Source organism: Tenrec ecaudatus, chromosome 10 (genome assembly GCF_050624435.1).
Source record: "Tenrec ecaudatus isolate mTenEca1 chromosome 10, mTenEca1.hap1, whole genome shotgun sequence".
Taxonomy (NCBI): domain Eukaryota; kingdom Metazoa; phylum Chordata; class Mammalia; order Afrosoricida; family Tenrecidae; genus Tenrec; species Tenrec ecaudatus.
Genome location: NC_134539.1, coordinates 97619001 through 97645583, shown reverse-complemented (window position 1 = coordinate 97645583; position 26583 = coordinate 97619001). Strand labels below are relative to the sequence as shown.

At 44.0% G+C, this 26583-nt stretch overlaps 1 pseudogene; it reads right to left on the bottom strand.

Annotated features, from left to right (window-relative positions):
• Positions 1–1322: 1322 nt before the first annotated feature.
• On the bottom strand, positions 1323–23310 carry LOC142458619 (V-type proton ATPase subunit E 1-like; annotated as a pseudogene).
• Positions 23311–26583: the final 3273 nt, after the last annotated feature.

The window sequence follows — 26583 nt, the reverse complement described above, 5'->3', positions numbered from 1 at the left end:
CCCTCACACCCCTGGTTCTGAAGGTATCATCCATCCTGGATTCCCTGTGCCTCCAGCTCCTATCTGCACCAGTGTACAACCTCTGCTCTATCCAGGCTTGCAAGGTAGAATTCGGATCATGGTAATGGGGAGGGGAAGAAGCATTTAGGAACTGGAGGAAAGCTGTATTCTTCATCGGTGCTACATCACACTCTGTCTGACTCATCTCTTCCTCTAGACCCCTCTGTGAGGGGATCTCCAGTGGCCTACAAATGGGCTTTGGGTCTCCACGCTGCACTTCCCCCTCTTCATTCACTATGGTAAGATTTTTTTTTTTGATGATGCCTTATACCTGATCCCTTTGACACCTCGTGATCGCACAGACTGGTGTGCTTCCTCCATGTGGGGCTTTGTTGCTTCTGAGATAGATGGTCGCTTGTTCACCTTCAAGCCTTTAAGACCTCATACACTATCTCTTTTGATAGCCAGGCACCATCAGCTTTCTTCGCCACATTTGCTTATGCACCCGTTTTTCCTCGGCGATCGTATCATGGAGGTGTGCACCCAATGATATGATTTTTTGTTCTTTGATGCCTGATAACTGATCCCTTCGGAACCATGTGATCACACAGGCTGATGTGTTCTTCCATGTGGGCTTTGTTGTTTCTGAGCTAGATGGCCTCTTGTTTATCTTCAAGCTTTTAAGACCCCAGACGCTGTCTCTTTTGATAGCCGGGCACCATCAGCTTTCTTCACCACATTTACTTGTTCACCCGCTTTGGCTTCAGCAGTTGTGTCAGGAAGGTGACCATCATAGAATGCCAATTTAATAGAAGAAAGTATTCATGCATTAAGGGAGTATTTAAGTAGAGGCCCAAGGTCCTTCCGCCACCTTAATACTAAACCTATAAATATAGGCACATAGATCTTTTCCCCCATCCTCATACATATATTTGCATACCTTACATGCATTTTAACCCTAAAGCACACAGACGTGAAGGCAGAAATCACATACACAACACCCTCTACAGGAGATAGGGATCTAAAGATAGCAGGGGACTCAGTGAAGTTTATGCAGCAGTCATCTGATTCCCCCCACCCTCCTGCTGCAGAATCCAGGGAATGTGTTTACTTGTGGATGATTTGGTTCCCCCTTCATTTTAAGTGAAACTTACTCCTATTGATAACAATCAGGACAAGAGCATTAGCTACAGTATGGTATTCCATAGATAAACACAGAACATTGGAACAGAGAGTTTACATAGATAATCTTTATCCTTCAAATACTGGAAACTTCCAGATGGTATCCAAAAAGAAGCGGAATGAATTCCACCTTCAAAATACTAGTCCATAAACTTCCTGTTGACATTAGCACCCACCAAGGCTCCCCCTACTTCTGGCATTATCTGCTGGGCTGTGAGATCCAGCCGGTTCTCAAGGGTGTTGGAAACCTTTATCTATGGTTCCCATTTTAGATGCAACACCACCAGCTATGTCCTCAGGCAGGTAGGTCTCCTGATCAATTTGAACATCCACGTATTTTTTGGTGGCAATTTTGTATGTTGTGATTGATTTTTACATTGCAGCCTTCACTGGAGGGAAATCCTCTTTCCTGCAATGAACAACCATCCAGGGCTCCAGCAGTTGGTACAAGCCCCAACGGACCAGTCTGTCCAGCAGCATGTGGCACCTGGCTGAGTCTCTGTTTGGCTTCTGTTTGGCTTGAGCAGGTCTGTGATACGGTCATCTCTCGCTCTGAGAACCTTCAGTCTTGCTTGATTCATCAAATTGGACGTTTGAATTTTCTTCCGCTGCTCAATTTGCTTTTCCTTCTTCTCATCATACTCCATAATCTTCAGTCTTTGGGTTCCAGCAGCCGACCTTTCGCAATGTTGAACTCTTCTTCCTTTGCGTCAACTTCGTCTGCATTCTCCTGGGCTCCTTTTTCAATGAAAGCCATCATGTGCTTGTTCAGCTTTGCTGAGGGCCATGGCGAAAGCGTTGCTAGGCCGGTGGACAACAGGCTCAAGCTCACACTTGAAGGATGTAAGACAAGGAAAGGAATGGCTGAGAAAAACCGTTGTAGTTGTCCGCTTCCTTCCCCTGATCTGTTTTTTACTTTTAAAGAGAACATTTCTCAAGTGCTAAAAGAGACAAAGATAACACAAAGACTCAGACACATGATCCGGAGGAGGGAGGCCACCAAATACGAGGTTGAAATGGGCTGTGTAATTCCATTTATATGAAATATCCAGATTAGGCAAAGTCTTGGAGGCAGAACGCGGACTAGTGTTTGCCTAGGGCTAAGGATTTGGGGAGGAATTTGGGAGACTGTTAAATGTATGGGGTTTCTTCTGGGATAGTGGAAATGTTATAAAATTGATTACTATGATAGTTGTACAACTGGGAATATATTTAAAAAATACTGAATTGTATACTATACACTAGTAAATTGTATTGTAGTGAATTATAACTTTAAACACACTATGACAGGGGAGTCGGGGAAAGATGGTCACCAGATAGGTAGCTCACACCAGGAGCTCTGAGGAGATCGGTGTATGGGGAAATTTTGGGGCCTAGTAAGGGGATCAAGTCTGTCTGTCCATTCATAAGACCACTCAGAGCACTTCTCTGACACAGAAGCGACTCCCACCCTATCGCCAGCACTCCCTGAGACGCCCATGGTCTCAGGGTGCCCGCTCTGCCTGGACTGGAGCCACAGAGCAGCCAGGTGCATGGCAGAGGCTACGCCCTGCCTGGGCACCACTCACAGAATTGTCCACCAGTACCCCCCACCCTGCCTCAGGGTGCCTGGGTTCCATGTGGGTGCTCCAGCCAGCATACTCCCCCACAGATTCATGCCACATCTGGGCATCCCTCACAGACCAGCCAGCCAGGCCCTCCCCGCTCTTCCCGGGAAGCAAGGTGCCACAGCACAACCAGGCAGATGGCAGAAGCTGTGGCCCTGCTTTTGTACTCCGTGCAAACCGCCAACCAGACCTGCCCGCACACTCAGGTCTCAGACCAGAGGTTCCCGTCTCATCTGTGCAGATCAGCCAGCCAGCCCCATTCCTGGACCTCCCCATCCCCACTGTACACATACACACACACACACACACACACAGAGAGAGAGAGAGAGAGAGAGAGAGAGAGAGAGAGAGAGAGAGAGAGACATACAAAGAGAGAGAGAGAGGTCCCCATCCTGCCACACCGCTTTAGGCCTGCCAGATAGCACACAAATGTGGCAAAAGTTTCTGCAGCATTGACATAGGGACCCAAGCCTTTGGGACTTGCTTACTGCATTCTCCCTTCTCCCTGCTCAACCCGCCCCACCCTTTGTGCTCCAAGTGGTGGACATGAACGCCAGTGGCAGCCCCCCTCCCACCTACCTACCTAAGGCCCCTGGCCAGAAACAGATCACCGAATCCTCAACCTATCCCTTAAATGCCCTCCCCTGCACTGGGGCCAACACTTTCTATCAGACCTAAGTGTGCACATCTGCAAAGAGCCCCTAAGGAGACCTGAAGGTGGCTGGAGCACAAACCATAGGCCAAGGCGAGAGGGAATCCCCAGCAGGACAAAGGTGAAGCACAACCCCTCGAGACAGTTGGCTAAAGGCAGCCAGCTGAAACACCAACACCAACTTCGCAAAGAGAGAGCCCAGGGCTCTGAGGCACCCGGCAAAATGGCACCTAGTTCAACTAAATCAACCAAAGACAGCGAGCTGCTTCCACAGTTTCAACAAGAAAAGAAAAACAAAATTCAATACCAGAGGACCACCTGGACCTAACAGCAGTCATAGAAAAGGCAGAGGTTGACCTCCCACAGAAAGAAATCTTCAGAATGCTGCTTGGAGCCATACAGGACATGAGGGAAGCATTACAGAAAAAGGATGCAATGATAGAGGAAATAAAGGTCATGCACCAAAGGAAAATACAGGAGTTAACCTCCCTGGTAATCTAATTATGTCAGTAATTTTGTACCCAAAGTGGTACATTGTTTTGCATGAAATTTGTTGTTTTATATTGTAGGTCTGTAATTCTTAAGAAATTACTCATTTTAATCTCTCTAGTAGACATTCCAGGTATGATAAACTTCTTCTGACAGTTAACATTTACCTCAAGCCACACTCAGGATTACCGCCAGGGTTTAAAGGGCAAGATAAAAAAAACTAATAACAAACTCATGGACTTTTCCCAGAGAATGGAGGAGGCAGAGAACTACACCAGTGACCTAAAGGATTCTCAAGCAGAAATTAATTAATGTGAGAAAAAGTCTAACAAGTCCATCAGAGAAGCTGAAGAAAACTTCAGAGCTCTGTCTGACACTATGAGAAGGAACAACATCAGAATTATTGGCCTGCTGGAGGAATGCACATCAAGGAAGCCAGCATCCAAAATAGTGATGGAATGCTTGGAGGAAAACTTCCCAAGCTTAATGAACGAAAACCAGGCAACTATCCAGGAGGCCAAAAGAACTCCAACTAGACTATATCCCAAGAAGAAGTCACCAAGACATATAGTTGTTAAATTAGCCAACCATGAAGGAAAGGAGAAAATTATGAGAGCAGCTAGGGAAAAACTAGCTACCACATATAAAAGCAAGCAGATAAGAATATGCTCAGACCTATCAGCAGACACTATGAATAAGAGGAGACAGTGGAGCAGAATATTCTGAAAATTGCAGGAAAATAACACAAACCCAAGAATACTCTAGCCTGACAAATTATCTATCAAAATTGATGGAGAAGTGAGAGTCTTCCCAGACAAGAAAAGTCTCAAAGAATATGGTAAAAGGAACCCAGCACTACAAAAGATCCTCGCTGACCCAGTATGGGCAGAAGAACAACACTCACCAAGCACATACAAGATACCATCGCAGAGAACAGCTCCACCCAGAGACCATCAAAGGGAAAACAGCTCCCAAGATAACACAGACTCAACAATGGAAAGAAGGCAAGAATGAACCACAAACACACATATTCACAACCCACGGAAAAGAAATGGAGGTAGGAAAACACCTAACACAAGATGGATAAAATGACATCTCAGGGTCCAGAAATAGTTGTCATAACCCTGAATATTGATGGTTTGAACTCAGGCCTTAACATACAGAGACTGTTGGAAAACACAACCCCTCGATCTGCTGCCTACAGGAGACACATCTCAACAATACAGACAAAATCGGCTGAGAATCAAGGGCTGGAGAAAAATATACCAAGCAAACAGCAATTCAAAAGAAGCAGGAGTTGCAATCACAATCTCGGATAAAATTGACCTCAAAATGAAAACCATAAAAAGAGATAAGGAGGGACACTATATAATGCTCAAGGGAACATTACATAAAGAACCACTAAGCATTCTAAACATTTATTCACCAAACAAGCGTCCAGAGGAATATGTCAAGCAAACACTCCAAAAGATGAAAAAGGAAATCACAGCCTCAATTATAGTAGGTGACTTTATATACACCGTTCTCTGAGAAAGATAGATCACTTGGAAAGAAACTGAACATTGAGGCTAAAGATCTAAACACTGCAATTAGACAGTTAAAAAAAATCATTTTATTAGGGGCTCATACAATTCCTATCACATTCGTTGCTCTAATCATTCTCAAAACATTTGCTCTCCACCCAAGCCCCTAGCACCAGGTCCTCATTTTTACCCCTCCCTCCCCACCCCCCTTCCCTCATGAACCCTTGATAATTTATAAATTATTATTTTGTCATATCTTGCTCCATCCCATGTCTCCCTTCACCCACTATTCTGTTGTAGGTCCCCCAGGGAGGTAACATGTAGACCCCTGAAATCGGTTCCCCCTTTCCAACACACCCTCCCTATGCCCTCGCAGTATCGCCACTCACACCACTGGTCCTGAGGGGACCATCCGCCCTGGATTCCCTGTGTTTCCAGTTCCCCTCTGTACCAGTGTACATCCTCTAGTCTAGTCAGACTTGCAAGGTAGGATTCGGATCATGACAGTGGGGGAGGGGAGGAAGAAAGCATTTAGGAACTAGAGGAAAGTTGTATTTTTCATCGTTGCTACATCGCACCCTGACTGTCTCGTCTCCTCCCCAAGACCCTTCTGTAAGGGGATGTCCAGTGGCCTACAAATGGGCTGTGGATTTCCACTCCGCATTCCCCCACTCATTCACTATGGTAAGATTTTTTGTTCTGATGATGACTGATACCTGATCCCTTGACACCTTGTGATCACAGGCTGGTGTGCTTCTTTCATGTGGGCTTTGTTGCTTCTGAGCTACATGCCTGCTTGTTGACCTTGAAGCCTTTAAGGCCCCAGATGCTATCTTTTTTTATAGCCAGGCACCATCAACTTTCTTCAACACATTTGCTTATGCACCCATTTGTCTTCAGCAATCATATCATGGATAAGAGCATGCAATGTAATGATTTTTTGTTCTTTGGTGTCTAATAACTGATCCCTTCAGCACCTCATGATCACACAGGCTGGTGTGCTTCTTCCATGTGGGCTTCATTGCTTCTGAGTCAGATGGCCGCTTGTTTTTAAGACCCCACATGCTATCTCTTTTGATAGTCGGGCACCATCAGCTTTCTTCACCACGTTTGGTTGTTCACCCTCTTTGTCTTCAATGGTGTGTCGGGAAGATGAGCATCATAGAATGCCAATTTAATAGAAGAAAGTATTCTTGCATTGGAGGGAGTACTTTAGTGGAGGCCCAATGGCCTTCTGCTACCTTAATACTAAACCTATAACTATATGCCCATAGATCTATTTCCCCATCCTCATATATAAGTATATTTGTATATGTACATGTCTTTATCTAGACCTCTATAAATGCCCTTTGCCTCCCAGCTCTTTCCTCTATTTCCTTTGACTTCCCTCCTGTCCCACTGTCATGCTCAGTCCCCACCAGGGTTTCAGCAATTCCTCTTAGCTACATTACCCTTGATCATGCCCAACCAGGCCTCCCACACCCTCCTCACCACCGATTTGGATCTCTTGTTGTTCCCTTGTCCCTGGGTTTATTAACACCACTACCTTTCCCCCCACCCAACCCCTATCCCATGTCCCCACGGAACTCTCAGTCCCCTGGTTTTCTCCTCCAATTGTTCATCCAGCCTATCTTATTTAGACAGACCTGAGGAGATAATAACATGCACAAAAACAAGACAGAGCACAACCAAGCAACAATATACAACAGAACAATAACAAAACAATGACAAAAACAAAACAAGAAAGAAAAGCTTGTAGTTAGTTCAAGGATTGTTTGTTGCCCTTTAGGAGTGTTTTCCAATCCAGTCTGTTGGGGCACCACGCCCTGGCCCTAAAGTACACCTTCAGCATTCCCTGGGGACTTTGCCACTCCATTCCCTTGCTGTTCTGTTGCACCCCCTTAATGTTTTGTCTCTGTGTGGTGGTATCCGATCGGATGCAATTCCTACACTGTGTCTCCAGTGTTGTTCCCTGTAGGGCTATGGGTCAGTGAGGGATGTCATGTCTCATAGTGGGGCCAGCCATGTGGTCCTCTCTGTGGACTGGCTGGGCTGCTCTAATTGGGAACATCGACCTTCTGGCCTGGTGGGCCATGATGTGCTCCAGTCTCTCCTCCTCCCCCTTCATCTGCTCCCATGTGCTCCTATCAGATATGTCCCTCTCCCGGAGCTGTAGATTTAGTGCTGCCCTTTGAAATAAATTCTTCTGAGGGGAGGGACAGCTGTCCACTTAGTAGTTGGTGTTGGGGCCAGACCCCCAGACCTCTCCACTGGTTCCCTATTCCATGCCGTCATGTTGCATTCACTTCTTGCAGCATCAGACTGAAGTCTGGTCCCTCTTTCCCTGTGGAGACACAAACAATACCCTCCCCTTGGGTGGGTTAGTGCCCTGTGCTCCCACTACCCTTTTCTTTTTTATTATTATTATTTTTTCCTTTCCCCACCTCCTTTTTATTGTCTACCATGTGTATCCCTGTATTTGGTCTGGTCCCTGCCATTTTACCTGGTCCTCACCCCAGGAATGTTTGTATACCGTAGCTTTTTCCCTATGCCCCTTTTTGCTTTTTTTTTTTTAAGCTTACCTCAGCAACCTTTGAAGTCTTCCTATATGTAAGTCAATGCTATCGTGAGGTCTGTTTTCTCTGTTTTGCCCTCTGGGTGAGGTTGTACTATGTGGTGGCCTCTTATTTATGCTTGTTCAGTGTTGTTCTTCTGACCATACTGAGTTGGCAAGGATCTTTTGTAGGGCTGGGTTTCTTCTAACATAATCTTTGAGTTTTCCTTGTCTGGGAAGACTCTTACTTCTCCATCTATCTTGATCGATAATTTGGCTGGGTAGAGTATTCTTAGGTTTGCATTGTTTTCCTTCAATTTTTGGAATGTGTTACTCTACTCTCTTCTCTTCTTCATAGTTTCCGCTGACAGGTCTGAGCATATTCTTATTTGGGAACCTTTATATGTGATTGCTTGTTTTTCCTTAGTTGCTCTCATGATTTTCTCCTTTTCCTCAAGGTTGGATAATTTAACTATTATGTGCCTTGGTGACTTCTTCTTGGGATTTAGTCTTGCTGGGGTTCTTTTAGCCTCCTGAATTGTTACCTGGTTTTCATTCATTAAGCTGGGGAAGCTTTCCTCCTAGAATTCTCTCACTATTGTTGCAGATGATGTCTTTGTTGTGTCTTCCTCCGATTAAGCCAATAATTCTGATGTTGTTCTGCTTCATAGCATCAGACATAGCTCTTAAGTTTTTTTCAGCTTCTCTGATGATCTTAGTAGATTTTTGTTTGTTTGTTAAAGTCTGCTTGGCTATCCTCCAAGTCACTGATGTGGTTCTCGGATTCCTCCAGTCACTTCTTGAGTTCCATGAGTCTGCTATTGGTTTTTATTATCTCCTCCCTAAGATCCTGTATTTCTCTGTGGTTTATGGCTTTTATCTCTTCTTTCATTTCATCCTTTTCCTGTATTGTTTCCCTCATATCCTGTATGACTCCAAGTAGCATTCTGAAAATGTCTTTCTGTGGCAGCTCATTCTCTGCTTCTTCTATGCATGTCACTATGTTCAGGACATTTTCTGCCGTTGCCTTTTGTTTCTCCCGTTTTTTCGTTGAGGTCATTGAGGCTGATGGCTGTTTGCATTGAGTTGTTTTAGAGGAGCCAGGTGCCATTTTCCAGGGAGTCAAAGAGTACTGGCTCTCTCTGGGAGACTTGTAGGAGTGCTTCTTAGAACTGCCTATAGCTTATTTCACTATGAATTTAACCTACCACCTTATCCTCCTGTGGCTTCCCTCTCATGGGAGTGACCCACAAGGCTGGTGAGTTGCCTTCTTGGTGTTGCAGTTGGGCAGAGGTTCCTACAGCAGCCTGGAATGTTGAAGAGTATTGACTGTGCTACCTTAGGACCCCAGGCACACAGGCAGGAATTCCCCTGTAAGATGTTGAGCAGAGTATCCTCTGGTGGGGTTCAGCAGGGCTTTCCCCAGCCTTAACTAGCTACACAGGGTGGGGCCACTTAGCTGTGTGTGGTGTAAGTGTAAATGCCCTAGGCTAAGGGGAGTGATCTGGAGGTTACCAGTAGTGTGTGAGAGACCAAGAAAGAGACAAAGAGGAGGAAAAAATTATAAAGCGAGCCCACTGAGCCTGTGGGGGGCAGGGGAAGGCCGGATATAGTGAAGAGATGGAAACAAAGCAACTATGTAGCTGAGTCATGATCCCCGCCAGTGAAAGGGTTTAGTCCCTGCAAGGGTTTAGTCCTTGCTCCGAGTTTGCAGTGGCAAGCTGTGACTGTCTTGAGAAAAGGCCCCTGCCACAGCCCTCCAACACCAAGGGGGGACAGAGAGGAGATGGAAACAAGAGGAACAATGTAGTTGAACCTGCAATGAGACCAAGTCACCCTACAGGCTCCAAATGGTGCTGGACTTCAGCAGAGACGGTGGCGGTGCCAAGGTCAAGCCCCAGCCAGCCACCACTGAAGTAAGCCCAAAGCGCCCAGCCCCTCAAAACCCCATGGGTCTGTGCCTACTTATCTTCATGATGATCCTCCTGCATTCCAGCAGTGTTGAATTTCCCTCTAAGCAACTCTCCTGGGCTGAATTCTGTGGAGTCCCTCTGTTATGTGTTACTCTGACCATCTTTCCAGAATTCCACAATTAGACAATTTGACCTGATAGATATCTACAGAGCTCTCCACCCAAATACAAATCAATTCACATTCTTTTCAAGTCCACATGGTACATATACAAAAATATGCTAGAGCATAAGTCAAACCTACATAAATTCAAGCATATTGATATCATACAGACCTCTCTCTCTGACCACTGTGCCATAAGACTGGAAATCAACAAAAGGAAGATAGAGAAATAAAGGGCAAGCAATTGGAGAATGAATAACTCTCTATTACAAAAGGAAGGAGTACTGGCTCAGATCAGAGATGGAATTAGGAAATTTATAGAAACCAATGAGAATGAAAACATGACATACCAAAATGTATGGGACACAGCAAAAGCAGTCATCAGAGGAAGTCTCATAGCATGACATGAACACATGAAAAAGGAGGAGAGGCTTATGGTTGATATACTGGCATAAAATTTACAGCAACTAGAGTGGAGTCAGCAAGAAAATTCAACTAATAGCAAAATAAAAGAAATAAAAATCAGATCTGAGATTCACAAGAGAGAAAATAAGAAAACTATGGGGGGGGGGGGGAATCAATGCTATTAAAAGTTTGTTCTTCCAACAGATAAATTCAATCCACAAACCTCTCGTGAATTTGACCAAAGAAAAGAAGGGACACATTTCAATAGCAAGGATGAGGGATGAAAGTGGGGACATTACAACGGACCATAGTGAAATCAAAGGGATAATTACACCATACTATGAAGGACTGTACTCCAATGAATTAAAAAAACTTGGAAGACATGGATAAATTCTTGGAAAAACAATCCCTCCCTAAATTTTTCCTAATGGCCATGAAGAACCTCAACAGACCCATAGTAATAGAATAAATTGACAAGGGTATCAAAGGATTACCAACCACAAAATCACCTGGACCAGATGGGCTCACAGGTGAATTCTATCAAGCATTCAGAGAAGAACTGACACCAATCATACACAAACTCTTCCAGAACATAGAAAAAGATGACAAGCTCCCAAACTCCATCTATCAAGCTACTATAACTCAGACACCTAAACGGGTCAAGGATCCCACAAGACTTGAGAACTACAGACCTATTTCCCTAATGAATATCGATAAAAAAATCCTTAACAAAATGCTAGCCAACAGAATACAAAAGTATAGAAAACAAATTATTCACCTTGACCAAGTGGGACTCATACCAGGGATGCAAGGATGGTTCAACATATGAAAGATCATTAGTATTATTCGTTACATTGAAATGAAAAAGTACAAGAACCACATGATAATATTGATAGATGCGGAAAAAGCATTCAACAACATTCAACACCAATTCATGCTTAAGACACTCAAGAACATATGAATGGAATGAAAATTCCTCAATATAATACAAACTATATATGAAAAACCAATAGCCAATGTGGTAGTCAATGGAGAAAAGACTAGATCGATTCTTCTGAAAAAGGGGACTAGACAAGGATGTCCCTTGTCACCACTCCTATTTAACATCATACTGGAGGTCCTAGCTAACAATATAAGGCAAAGAAAGAACATCAAAGGTCTGGGGAAGGAAGAAGTGAAACTATTGTTATTCGCAGATTATATGATTTTATATATAGAAAATCCTAAAAGTTCCACGAGAGGAGTACTGGAAGCAATAGAGGAATATGGTAGAGTAGCAGGTTACAAGATCAACAAACAGAAGTCTATCGCACATTGGACAAGAACTGAAGAGGAGATAAAAAAGGGGGTACCCATCACAATAGCCAAACACAAATTGAAATATCTAGGGATATACCTGACTCAAAAAAAAATTATCTGTACGAGGAAAACTACAAAACACTGTTAAAAGAAACCAAGGGTGACCCCAAAAAATGGAAGGAGATCCCAATCTTGTGGATGATAGACTTAAAATTGTAAAGATGTCAATTCTACCCAAGTCACTATATAAGCCCTCTAATTACAGGTGAAGACATATGTTACAGGAAAGGACTGTGCTACAAGTAATACAGTAATGAAAAGGGGTGGTCTAGGAGTATCCATGTGATAAAATTGGCGGATCCTAGATTTAGGATGGCAGCTTAACTTTGACCTAGGTCTCTGCATCTCCATAAGAACCACTATCAGTAGGGTGTGAACTCCACCTACAGGAACCATATCAATGACTGCAGATCTGTCCATTGTCCTTAACAGCAGGAAGTGGGGCCTACTCCCTGGTAACTGACTGTCTTCAGGGAGGATGTCTGTAAGCATCTGACCTCCCCCCACATAAATTCAATGCTATTTCAATCCAAATTCCAGCATCTTTCTTCAAAGAGTTGGAAAAATAAATTACCAACTTCATATGGAGAGGGAAGAAATAGAAAAATTAGCAGAGAACTCCTCAAGAAGAAGGACAAAGTTGGAGGGCTTCCTTTACCCAACTTTAGCACCTACTATACAGCCACAGTGGTCAAAACAGCATGGCATTGGTATAATGATAGACATTCCGACCAATGGAAAAGGATCAAAAACCCAGAAATAAAATCATCAGCATACAGAAAACTGATCTTTGACAAGGGCCCCAAAAATATCAACTGGGAAGCAGATGTCCCCTTCAATTCGTGGTGCTGGGGAAAAAAATGGATACGTAGCTGCAGAAAAATGAAGCAAGACCTTTACCTCACTCCATACACAAGAATAAACTCAAGGTGGATCACAGACCTTGAGGTAAAACCCCAAACTATTAGGGCCATTAACGAGGAATTGGGACAAACCTGAGTACCTTGGCACAGGGATAACATAGGCTACCGGAAATCGGGAAGGACACCAACACAGAGGAGGCACAAATTGAGCAGTGGGACATACTAAAGATATAAATACTTATGTACATCGAAAGAATTCACCAAGAGAGTAATAAGAGAGACTACAGAATGGAAAAACATCTTTAGCAATGACACTTCAGACAAAGGCCTATTACTAAAATCGATAATACTCTGCAAACTTACAACAAGAAAAAACCCAATTGTCCACTCAGGAGGTGGGGAAAGGACCTGAGCAGGAGTTTCTCAAGGGCAGAAATCCAAATGGCCAATAAATATATGAGAAAATGTTCCAGATCTCTAGCCATAAGAGAAATGCAAATTAATACAACTATGAGATACCACCTAACACCCTCAAAGATAGCCCAATTCAAGAAATCAGAAAGTAACAAGTGTGTTAGAGGGAATGCGGAGACATAGGAACTCTTGTACATTGCTGATGGACCTGTAGGTATATACAGTCATTATGGAAATCGATTTGGTGATATCCGAAACAGTTGGAAATTGAGGTACCATATGACCCAGCAATTCCCCCTACTGGGCATATACTCAGAATAGACAAAAAACAATGTTCATTGCGGCACAGTTCACAATTGCAAGGTGTTGGAAACAGCCCAAATTTCCATCAACAGACAAATGGATTAAAAAACTCTGGTATATACATACAGTGGAGTATTATATATCCCTAAAAAGCATTGATGAACACATGAATCACATCATCACATGGGAAGAACTTGAGAAAATTATGCTAAGTGAAGTAAGCCAAGTACAAAAGGACAAGTTACTACATGAGTCCGCAGAGGTAAGCTCAACAAATTCAAAAGGGGCCTAGTGAAGAAGCTACTCTATACATATGTCCCTGGGGTGAGGTGCAGGTAATATGACAGGGGCCAGACTAAACTCAGGGATACATATGGGATATATATGGTAGCCCAATAAAAAGGAGTGGGGGAAAGGTATGGATAGCTGGGGAAACAGGGCACTAACCCACACAGGGGGAGGATGTTGATTGCGTCTACACAGGCAAAGAGGGACCAGACTTCAGCCTGGATCTCCAACACAATAATGCAACACACTCACATGAAGCAGGGAACTGATAGAGAGGCCTGAGGGACTGGCCCCATTACCAACTAAGTGGACAGCACCACCACCACCACCCCCAGAAGAATTCACTTCAGAGGACAGCACTGAAGCTACAGCTCAAGGAGAGAGACTTGCCTGATCAGAGCATACAGGAGTCAACGAAGGGGGAATGGGGTTAAAAAAACAACAGTGAAGCACATCCTGACTCACCAAGCCCTGAGGACAATGTTTCTGCTCAGAGCAGCAATGCACAGGGACGACCACAGGGCCGGCCTCACTACGGGACACACCGCTCCTCATTGACCCATAGCACCATTGGAGACAACACTAGAGACACACAGCGGGAATTGGGTCCACCCTGAGCTCACTACACCAAAGCCAGCCTCTGGGGGCATGCAGCAGAGCAGCGGGGGGAGCAGAACACTAAAGTCCCTAGGGATACATGTGGTGACAGAACATGGAACCCCATCATACTCAACTAGAAAGCATTTGTGAAGGACAACAAATAGACCCTGAACTATTTTACAGGGGTTTTTGTGTTGTTGCTGTTGTAGCTATTGTTTTACTTTCTATTGTAGCTTCATTGTACTCAGTCTTGTGATAGTACATAGCATGTCTAGCTGGAAGGGATAGGTGGGATAAACAAGCCAGAAAAGAGAACAACGGGATGACAGTTCCGGGGAGACATGGGAGAAGGGGAGGCGGGGGAAAGGAAGAGGGTGTTAACAAACCCAGCGACAAGGGAACAACAAGTGATCCAAAATCAGTGGCAAGGAGGGTGTAAGAGGTCTGGCAGGGCTGGATCAAGGGCAATGTAACCAAGAGGAATTCCTAAAACTCAAATGAAGTCTGAACATGACAGTGGGACAAGAGGAAAGTACAAAGAAATAGAGGAAAGAACTGGGAGGCAAATGATAGTCATAGAGATTTAAATATAGACACATACAGATGTAAATATATTTATATATAACAAGGGGGAAATAGATCTATGTACATATATTTATAGGTTTAGTATTAAGGAAACAGATGGACAGTGGACCCCTGCTCAAGTACTCCCTCAACACAAGAACACTGTTCTAACCATTCGGCACTCTGAGATGCTCACCTTCCTGGCACGATCGCTGAAGACAATGGATGCACAAGCAAATGTGGTGAAGAAAGCTGATGGTTCCCAGCTGTCAAAAGATAAATAATCTGGGGTCCTATAGGCTGGAAGAGAAACAAGGGGCCATCTAACTGAGAAACAACAAAGCACACATAGAAGAAGCACACCAGCCTGCGAGATCACAAGGCATCAAAGGGGTCGGGTAACAGGCATCAAAGACACCCCCCCCAAAAAAATCATAGCATTGTGAATGAGGGGGAGTGCAGAGTGGGGACTCAGGGCCCATCTGTGGGAAATTGGACATCCCCTTGCAGAGGGGCTGTGGGGAGGAGACTGGCCAGTCAGGGTGTAGGGTAGCAATGATGAAACATATAACTTTCCTCTAGTTCTTGAATGCTTCCTTTCCCCCCACTATCATGATCCCAATTCTACCTTACAAATCCGGCTGGACCAGAGGATGTACAGTGGTACAGATAGGAACTGGAAACACAGGGAATCTAGAACAGATGACCCCTCAGGACCAGTGGTGTGAGTGGCTATACCTGGAGGTGGAGGGAAGGAGAGAGAGAAAGGAGGAACAGATTACAATGATCTACCTATAACGTCCTCCCTGGGGGATGGACAGCGGAGAAGTCGGTGAAGGGAGATGCCAGATGGTGTAACATATGACAAAATAATAATAATTTACAAATTATCAAGAGGGGAGTGAGGAGGGAGGGGCAATGAGGAGCTGATACCAAGTGCTCAAGTAGAAAGCAAATGTTTTGGGAATAATGGGGGCAGCATATATACAAATGTGCTTGACACAATGGATGGATGGATGGATTGTGATGTGTTGTACGAGCCCCTAACAAAAAGATTTTTAAATCATAAAATAGAAAAAATATTATGACAAAATAATAATTTATAAATTATCAAGGGTCATGAAAGAAGGGGGAGGTTGGAGGGAGGGGGGGAAATGAGGAGTTGAAGCAGTGGCTTATGTGGAGAGCAAATGTTTTGAGAATGAGGGGGGTAACGAATGTACAAATGTGCTTTATACAATTGATGTATGTATGGATTGTGATAAGAGTTGTATGAGCCCCCAATAAAATAATTTTAAAATATATATTTTCTCAGCATAGGGAAAAATACCTGTGTTTTTAGTTCAATCCCAATGCTACTGGACTTACATTTCAAAAATGCTTCACCCAGAAAAATCTCCCCAACATCCTATCTTGCCTATTGAATTTCATTTTGCATGTCTAATTTTTGTCAAAGTATGTTTACTTTCTCTTTTTGTACTCCTTTCAGAATGACTTTTAATTAAAAACAGAGAGACCACGAGAAATTGTAGCATAAGTATCGTCTGGGGAGGATGGCCACAGGCCAGGGACAGGAGGACAACTTCTTTCTCTTTCTACTGCTTGATGTGTTTGCCATTTGCTTTAAAAACGGAACTTGCTATCTTTTGTGAGGTTTTTATTATTATTATTATTATTATTGCAACTCGATTGTGCAAGAGGAATCTAAAGCCCGTGCCCTGCTGTGAGTTGCCATAGAGTTCCTGCTGCGTGATGGGGCCCCTAGGTGACGAAGGACACACTGTAAGGTCCTGCACCAACTCTGTGATGGTTGGTGTGCCCACATCCATTATGGGAGCCGCTGTGCACATATTTTGAGTGCTTTCCAACTTAGTGGATTCATATGCCAGCACGACACCAAATAATATTCTGGGTTGTATGTGGTGTGTGTGTGGGGGGGGGCGGTACGGGGACAATATAGACTTTGCTTCTCCTTGGTTAAACTCCAAAACTGGTTGGAGCCATAACACTAGTCAAATGGAGCCTCCCTAAACAGATGGGCTCTGAGATTCATAAGGAAGATTCAACTACCGACGAAGAGCACAGCTTTCCCCCAAGTCCTGGATGCTTCCTCCCCGCAACTACCATCATCCGAATTCTACCTTGCAGGGCTGGATAGGACAGAGGTTGTACACTGGTACATATGGGAGCTGGAGGCACAGGGAATCTAGGGTGGATGATACCTTCAGGACCAAGGGTGTGAGAGGCGATGCTGGGAGAGTGGAGGGTGAGTGGGTTGGAAAGGGGGAACTGATTACAAGGATCCACATGTGACCTCCTCCCTGGGAGAGGGACGGCAGAGAAGGGGGTGAAGGGAGACTCCGGATAGGGCAAGATATGACAAAATAACGATGTATAAATTACCAAGGGCACATGAGGGAGGGGGGAAAGGGGAGGAAGGGGAAAAAAAGAGGACCTGATGCAAGGGGCTTAAGTGGAGAGCAAATGCTTTGAGAATGATTGGGGCAGGGAATGTATGGATGTGCTTTATACAATTGATGTATGTATATGTATGGATTGTGATAAGAGTTGTATGAGTCCCTAATAAAATGTAAAAAAAGAAAAAGAAAAAAAAAGAAAGATTCAACTAAGATGGCTTAGAAGGCTGGACAGGCTTTCTGGAGTAGGTGAGATGGGCGCCTGAGATGAGAGGGTTCATAGCAGAAATAAGTAGAGGTTTGCTAGGGGACCCTGGACCTCAGAGAGGGCAGGTGCTGTCAGAGGGCCACTGAGGTCAAGAGCACTGCTGGCGGGGAAGGGAACCAATACTCTGCTGCCTTGAGAGATTCCCACTCTCAAGGAAAGTGGCTTGTCCTTCCCACATGGCTTAGCCTGGCTCCGGATGTTCATACTTTCTCTCAGGGTCCAAAATAGCAGCAGCCAGGCCCCAGCCCAAATCTGGAAGTCAAACTCTGAGTCAGGTCCCCTCTGGAGAATTCCCCAGCCCCAGGCTGGAGCTGGGCCCATTCCCATCGCTCCTGCCCAGAAAGGACTCAGGGGAAAGGATTATTCTGTCATCTGGGGGCCCAGACTGAGGAAAAAGGGGGGTTAAGTAGAGACCAAAGGAGCCGGGGTGGTGGAGTGGATGATGGGCTGAGCTGCTAAACCACAGGTCAGCAGTTTGAACCCACCAATCACGCCTTGAGCATTCAGCTCCTCTGGGAGATAGGGTATAGTCTCCAGAGGACATGTTGGCTGTAAAAATTAAATTAGCCCAGGAAGTAGGCATTCTATGGGGAAACACGCAGTTACAAAAACAATACCTTGAGGGGAGAATAACAGACTCTAACAGAAACAGGACAGACATTGCAACATTGAAAAATAAAAATCTCATAGGACTATAAAGAGATTTTCCAGATTACAAAACTCCTCCTAAAAGACCAGATGGAACTGGTGTGAGAGACATGTTCAGGAAGGACACTGGTAACCACCGAACCCAAATAGCTCACTGCCATCGAGCCCGTTTCAACTCACAGAGACCCTCCTGCAGGACAGAGAAGGACTGCCCTGGTGGGTTCCTGAGTCTGTAACTCTTACGGGGGTAGAAAGCCCAGTCTTTCTCCAGAGGAGCGGCTGGCGGCTAGTGTTTGTGAACTGCTGATCTTGCAGTTAGCCCAACCTGTGACCACAAGGTGACCTAGAATGGCAGTTCTAGCATTAACCCAATATTTGAATAAAGGTGTACTCATGCCCAACTGGTGATGTTAAGTATCCCAGGGGCCCTTGCTACAGACTCTACTTTGAATTTACAGATTCTAACTCGGCCTGAAACTGTCCATACACCCACCGAAAGGGGGTGGGGGTGGGAGCGGAGAGAGGCAGGAAAGAGCTCATAAGAACATGACTGTTTGACCCGTCGGCTGGCTCCAACATCACTATCCATACACACATCGTGTCAAGCACATATGTACATTTGTTGCCATCATCATTCTCAAAACATTTGCCTTCTACTTGAGCCCTTAATATCGGCTGCTCATTTTCCCCCTCCCTCTCCACTCCCCCCTACCTCATGAACCCTTCATCATTCATAAATTATTATTATTTTGTCATAGGTTACACTGTCTGACGTCTCCCCCTGCCCTCTTCTCTGCTGTCCATCCCCCAGGGAGGAGGCTATACGTAGATTCTTGTAATCAGTTCCCCCTTTCTTCCCCACATTCCCTCCACCCTTCAGGCATTGCCACTCTCACCACTGATCCAGAAGGAGTCATCTGTCCTGGATTCCCTGTGTTTCCAGTTGCTATCTGTACCAATGTACATCCTCTGGTCTAGCCAGATTTGTAAGGTAGAATTGGGATCATGATAGTAGTGGGGAGGAAGCATTTAAGAACTAGAGGAAAGTTTTATGTTTCATCGCTGCTACCCTGAACCCTGACTGGCTCATCTCCTCCCCACAACCCTTCTGCAAGGGGGTGTCTGGTTGGGTACTGATGGGCTTTGAATCTCCACTCTGCACTCACCCACATTTACAATGATATGAATTTTTGTTCCTTGATCCTTGATACCTGATCCTTGATACCTGATCCCTTCGACAGCTCGTGGTCACACAGGCTAGTGTGATTCTTCCATGTGGGCTTTGTTGCTTCTGAACTAGATGGCCGCTTATTTATCTTCGAGCTTTTAAGACCCCAGATGCTATATCTTTTGATAGTTGGGCACCATCAGCTTTATTCACCACATTTGCTTATGCACACGTTTGTCTTTAGTGATCATATCAGGAAGGTGGGCACCCACTGATAAGATTTTTAGTTCTTCAATGTCTAATAAGTGGTCTCTTCTACACTTCATGGTCAGACAGGCTGGTGTGCTTCTTCCATGTTTACCTCCACTTCTTAAACAAGGTCCCAGACCCTTTGTCCACTGACATCTGGGATGGTCACCCCGGGGAGGTCACCATCAACCCTGGTGATCCTGAGTCGGGTAGTAGGACGTCAGGACTTCCCCTAGAGGCCACCATTCCTCATGCCCCACCCCACTCCCCAGTTACCTGAGGACAGTGAGAGTGTCAGAGTCAGGCCTGTGGCTTGTCCCACCCCTCCAAAGGAGTGTGAGCCAAGGAGGGGGAAGCACAAGAACCATCTAGCTTTCCCCAGCTCTGACAGAGCTAGAGCCAAATGGGGAGCTAATGAGTCTTTTAAATTACTGTTTAAAAAAAGAAAGAAAAAAAGATCCTGTTATCTCCATTCTAGGGATGAGGAAGTAGAGTCTGAAAGATAAAGTTCACTTGCTTCCTCTAGATTAAGGCAAAGGGTGAAAGTGATGGGAATGGGATTTGAACCCCCGCTGCTCTGAGCCCTACCCATTATAGTATCCTGTTTCCCTTCACACAGTGTCCTGTCAAGTAGGTGTGAGGGAGTGACACCTTTGATACAATTTTTGTGCAACGTTTCAGCAGAAGTTCATATTCACATAAAGAATGTCCCTGTAGTTAGTTATAAAAACAAAAGAAAACTCTGTTTTTGTAGACCCAGCTTACTTGACTCCATCTACTTGTGGCTAATACTCTGCTAATCTAGTTTTTGACCTTCCTAATGAGTTCCAGTCAGAGCTGTCCTTGTTACCCAGGAAGGAGGTTCTCCTCTGAATGAATCACGAAGGCAGTTGTTCCCTTTGCTTCAGGTGTTTTATCTAGTCCCCCACAGTCAGACTTTCTGATGTTTTAACTACAATATTGTGGTAAGTAGCTGTTGTGAATCTATTCCAATAATTTTTTGAGACAGTAATGAAAAGAAAAGGAGAAAGAAAATTAAAGACTCCTGCTAAGTTGCTAATACTGTGGTAGTTCAATGCAGAAATGAGCAATGAGAGGCAGCCTGCAGACAGAGTGAGGGGAAGAAGCCACTGAGAAGCACTGGGAATGGCAGGCTGTGTGGAAGGGTGACCTCCACAGCCTGGGACAATTTAAATCTGCAGCCTGCAGGTATCACACCTGTAGGTTGATTTGAAAGATCAAGATCATCAAACCCAGGAATCGTTTTGCTGACCATCACATGCTTACTTCCCTGTTCATACTGTGCAAGATCCAGCCAGGAAGAGATCATGACCAGGTTTATGATTGGACCTAAGAAATAGGACCAGACCCGGGATTGGTGTGTTCATAACCTGGACACGGACAGGCCAAATACCCCACGCCTGATGAAAGGCCCGAGACACAGTTCATTCAGGGGCAACCACTGGAGCCCCACCTGCTGCCCCAGGGGCTTTCCTTCCCTTCCCTAATAAACTTCGCTTTCTGCTGGCTACTTGGGGTCCGTGAGCCCATTCTGTGTTTGGTTCAGGTGACCAAGAGCCCCTGGACACATCAGAACAGCGACAATGGAAAGATTTTGCAAAACAATTGATTTCTAATATGTTATCTGAGAAATACTATACTTAAGCAAATCCTTAAAACTTTACCATATATTATTCAGTGTCCAACTTCTTAGAAGGGTTCATATTTCTTGTTCTTGCTCCAGTTCCTTTTCTGACGCCACCTTTCTCAGCACCCTGTGACTGAGCAAAGCTTGTGACCCTTACCTGGCGGGGAGCACAGACCTGGAGAGGGAGGAGGAGCCTGGGCTTGTGTGGTGAGGGACTGACAAACCGAAAAAAGAACCAGGGAAGGAGCTGAGAACAAGCGTTAGAAAGGCTCAGAAACACCACTCAGAGGCATTTAGACTATCATGGCGACATCATCGCTCCCCTCTCTCATTGCTAAGAAAGCCTCCTGCTGAAAAGAAAGGCTCTTTCTCAGGTCCCTGCAGACTGGGAATTCCACCAGCTGCACACTGCCTGGAAGTGGTGCTTGGTGCCCAGGGAGTAAAAGAGAAGGAGAAAATGTCTGCACCAATCGTCTTCAGTTGCCTTTTATTCAAGATCCTCCCCCCCACACACACACACCCTGGTTTTGTTGGTATTAGTGTTTGCTATCATTTACATAAATAAATAATAATTTATATACATTTATATAAATAAATAAACTCACTGCCATCAAGTCGAATCTGACTCGTAGCTCCCTACAGAACAGCGTAGAACTGCCCCAGTGTGTTGCCAAGACTGCAACTCGCAAAAGTAGAAAGTCTCATCTGTCTCCCTCAGAGTAGCGAATGTTTTCGAACTATTGACCTTGCAGACTGCAGCCCAGTGAATAACCACCATTGAGACTGTGTTAATCTGGGTAGACTAAAGAAACAAAATTCATAGACACTCATATATTTTTTCAAGTCTCAGCCACGTGCCTTTATTTATATCTTTCATTTTACTTCTAGGATATTTTTAATGTGTGGTCCCTTCAACAACATCTAGAAACTTCTACTCTAGCATCAGTTTGAATGAAAGAAACCCCGTTGGGTTACCAAAGGACTGTTTCTTCCTGACAGGGTCTTACCTCTTCAATTTGAACACAAGGACACCAACAAGGATTAGGGGACAACTGCAAAGTGAACTTTGACACTCATATTTTTAAAAATCATTTTATTAGGGGCTCATACAACTCTTATCACAATCCATATATGCATCAATTTTATAAAGGACATTTGTATATTCATTACCCAAATCATTCTCAAAACATTTATTCACCACTTAAGCCCTTGGCATCAGTTCCTCACTGCATTTATGTTCCACAGTTTTTTAATCCACTCGTCAGTTGATGGAAATTTAGGATGTTTCCAAGCCTTTGCGATTGTGAACTGTGCCTTGATGAACATTGGAGCACAGATGTCTGGCCATGGTTTGTTTCTTGCCTCTTCTGGGTATATATGCCCAGTAGGGGGATTGCTGGGTCTTATGGTAGCTCAATTTCCATCTGTTTTAGATATCGCCAGATTGATTTCCATAGTGGCCGTACATACCTACAGGTCCACCAGCAGTGGATGAGAGTTCCTGTCTCTCCACAGTGCTTCCAACACTTGTTGATTTCTGATTTTTTGAATTGGGCTACCTTTGAGGATGTTGGGTGGTATCTCCTTGTTGTTTTAATTTACATTTCTCTTATGTCTAAAGATCAGGAATATTTTCTCATATGTTTATTGGCCATTCGGATTTCTGCCCCTGTGAAACTTCTGTTCAAGTCCTTTGCCCACTTTCTCAATGGGCAATTAGTTTTTTTCCTTTTGGAAGCTAGCGGAGTATTGTAGATTTTAGTAATAAGGCCTTTGTCTGATGTGTCATTGCTAACGATCTTTTCCCAGTCCATGGGCTCTCATTACTCTCAGTGAATTCTTTCTATGTACACAGGTGTTTTATCTTCTGTATATGCCACTTGTCAATTTGTCCCTCCACTGTGTTTGTGTCTTGACCTATTTTTGATAGCCTATGTATTCCCTTTGCCAATGTTCTCAGGTTGGTCCCACTTCCCTCATTGATGGCCCTAATAGTTTGGGGTTTTACCTCGAGGTCTGTGGTCCACCGTGTGCATGGAGATAAGGATTTTGCTTCATTTTTCTGCAGGTAGATATCAAATTTTTTTCCAGCACCACTTGTTGAAGAGGCCATCTGTTTCCCAATGGATATTTTTTGGGCCCTTATCAAAGATCAATTGTCAGTATGAAGATGATTTTATTTCTGGGTTTTCACTTCTTTTCCATTGGTCTGAGTATCTGTCATTATAGCAATACCATGTGTTTTTGACAACTGTGGCTGTATAACATGTGCTAAAGTCAGGTAAAGCAAGCCCCACGCTGTGTCCTTCCTCTTGAGGAGTTCTCGGCTAATTCTGCGCTTCTTACCTCTCCATATGAAGTTGGTAATCAATTTTTCCATTTCTTTGAAGAAAGATGAAGGTAATTTTATCGGGATTGCATTAAACATATAGTGCCTTGGGCAGAACTGACATCTGGACTATATTGAGTTTTGCGATCCACGAGCATAAGATATTCTTCCATTTGTAGAGGTCATACTTGGCTTCTTGTAATAGTGTTCTGTAGTTTTCCTCATATATATCTTTTGTTCTTTTAGTCAGGTATATCCCTAGATATTTCAATTTGTGCTTGGCTATAGTGAAGGGTACCACCTTTTTTATCTCCTCTTCTGTGGACTTATGCTATGTGCATAGCAGTCCGATGGACTTCTGTTTGCTGATCTTGTATCCTGCCACTCTGCCAAACTCCTCTATTGCTTCCAGTACTTCCCTCTTGTGGAGCTTTTGAGATTTTCCATATATAAAATCATATCATCTACAAATAACCATAGTTTCACCTCTTCCTACCCCAGACCTTTCATGTCTTTTCTTTGCTTTATGCTGTTAGCTAAAACCTCCAGTACGATGTTAAATAAGAGTGGAGACAACGGTCATCTTTATCTGGTCCCCTTTTTCATTGGGATTGTGTTCGTCTTTTCTCCATTGACTACTACACTGGCTGTTGGTTTTTCATATATAGCTTGTATTTTCTTTAGGAATTTTCCTTTCATTCCTATCTTCTCGAGTGTCTTAAACAGGAATTGATGTTGGATACTGTAGAATGCTTTTCCCCCATCTCTCGATATTATCATGTGGTTCTTACAGTTTTTCATGTCAATGTGGCAAACGATACTAACAATCTTTCATATGTTGTATCATGCCTGTATCCATGGTATGAATCCCACTTGGTCATGTTGAATTGTTTATATATTTTTGTATTCTATTGGCTAGTATTTTGTAAAGGATTTTTGCACCAATGTTTATTAGGGATATTTGTTGGTAGTTCTCGGTTCTTGTGAGATCCTTGCCCAGTTTTGGTATCTGAGTTATACTAGCTTCATAGGAGTTCGGGAATTTTCTGCCGTTTTCTATGTTCTGGAAGAGTTTGTGTAGGATTGGTGTTAGTTCTTTCCTGAATGCTTGGTAGAATTCTCCTGGGAAGCCATCTGGTCCAGGGAATTTTTTGTTGGTAATCGTTTGATAACCTTGTCTATTTCTTCTATTTTTATGGGTCTGTTGAGATTCTTGACATTCTTTGGGGATAGTCTAGGGAGGGATTGTTTTTCCAAGAACTTGTCCACGTCTCCAAGTTGTTGAATTCATTGGAGAGTACTATCCTTCATAGTACTGTGTAATTATCCTTTTGATTTCTCTAGGGTCTGCTGTGATGTCCCCTCTTTCATCCCTCATTATTTCTATTGAAATTTGTTCCCTCCTTTCTTTGGTTAGGTTTGCCAGTGGTCTGTCGATTCTGTTTATCCTTTCAAAGAACCAACTTTTAGCAGCATTAATTTTTTCCATAGTTTTCTTATTTTCCATTTCCCGAATCTCAGCCTTGAATTTTATTATTTCTTTTCTCTTGCTATTAGTAGGATTGTCCTGCTGACTCTGCTTTAGTTGCTGTAAATTTTGTGCCAGCATGTCAATCATGAGTCTCTTTTCCTTTTTCAGGAGTGCATGTATTGCTATGAAAATTCCTCTGATAACTTGCCTTTGCTGTGTCACATAAGTTTGATACATTGTGTTCTCATTCTCGTTGGTTTCTAGAAATTTCCTAATTTCATCTCTGATCTGTGCCAGTATGCACTCCTTTTGAAATAGACAGTTATTCATCCTACAATTGTTGCTCTTGTTTTCTTCGTCTTCCTATTGTCGATTTCCAGCCTATGGCTGGTGTTCTTTCAGCCTCCTGAATGGTTGCTTTGTTTTCATTCATTAAGCTGGGGAAGTTTTCCTCCAAGAATTCTCTCACTATTGTTTCAGATGACTTCTTTGTTGTGTCTTCCTCCAGTAATCCAATTATTCTGATGCTGTTCCTCTTCATTGCATCAGACATAGCTCTTATGTTTCTTCAGCTTCTCTGATGATCTTATTAGATTTTTATTCACATTTTTAAAATCTGCTTGGCTGTCCTCTAAGTCACTGGTACGGCTCTCTGCTTCCTCCAGTTGATTCTCGAGGTCCATGAGTCTGCCACTAGTCTGTTATGTCTTTCCTAAGCTCTTGTATTTCCCTTTGGTGTATGGACTTTATCTCCTCTATCATTTCATCCCTTTTCTGTGTTGTTTCTCTCATATGCTGTATGACTCCAAGCAGCATTCTGAAAAATTTTCTGTGGCAGATCAATGTCTTTAGACTCAGGACATCTTCTGCCATTGCCTTTTACTTCTCCTATTTTTTCGTTGAGGTCATTGGGGCTGATTGCTGTTTGTGTTGCATTGTTTTAGAGGAACTTGGTGCCATTTTCCAGGGAGTTGAAGAGTACTAGCTCTCTCTTGGGGACTCGTAGGAATGCTTCTTCGAACAGCTGATTTTACTATTCGATTAATCTACAACTTAATCCTCCTGTGGCTTCACTCTTAAGGACAGTGCCCAGAAGGCTGATGGGTTGCCTGCTTTGGTGTAGAACACCGCAAATGGTGAATTGGCCTGGTCAGGTAGATCACTGTGGAGGTTGGACAGAGGTTCCTGCAGCAGCTTGGAATATTGGCAAGTGTTGGCCGAGCTGCCTTAGGCCATGTGAGACACTAATGTAGGTGGTAGGAAGTTCCCTCAGTCAAGTGGGCCCACAGGGGACATATAGGAGCTCCCCCAGCCATACAGGCAGGGATTCCCCAGGAAGAAGTTGGGCGAAATATCCCCTGGTGGAGATTGGGGTGGAATTTCCGAGTCTCAGCCTAAGCTGCATAGGGTGGAGCTCACCTAACTGGGTGGGGGGCAGGAGTAAATACTGTAGGCTACGGGGAGTGGTCTGCAAGTTGGCAGTGGCCTGTGAGAGAATAGGGAAGAGAC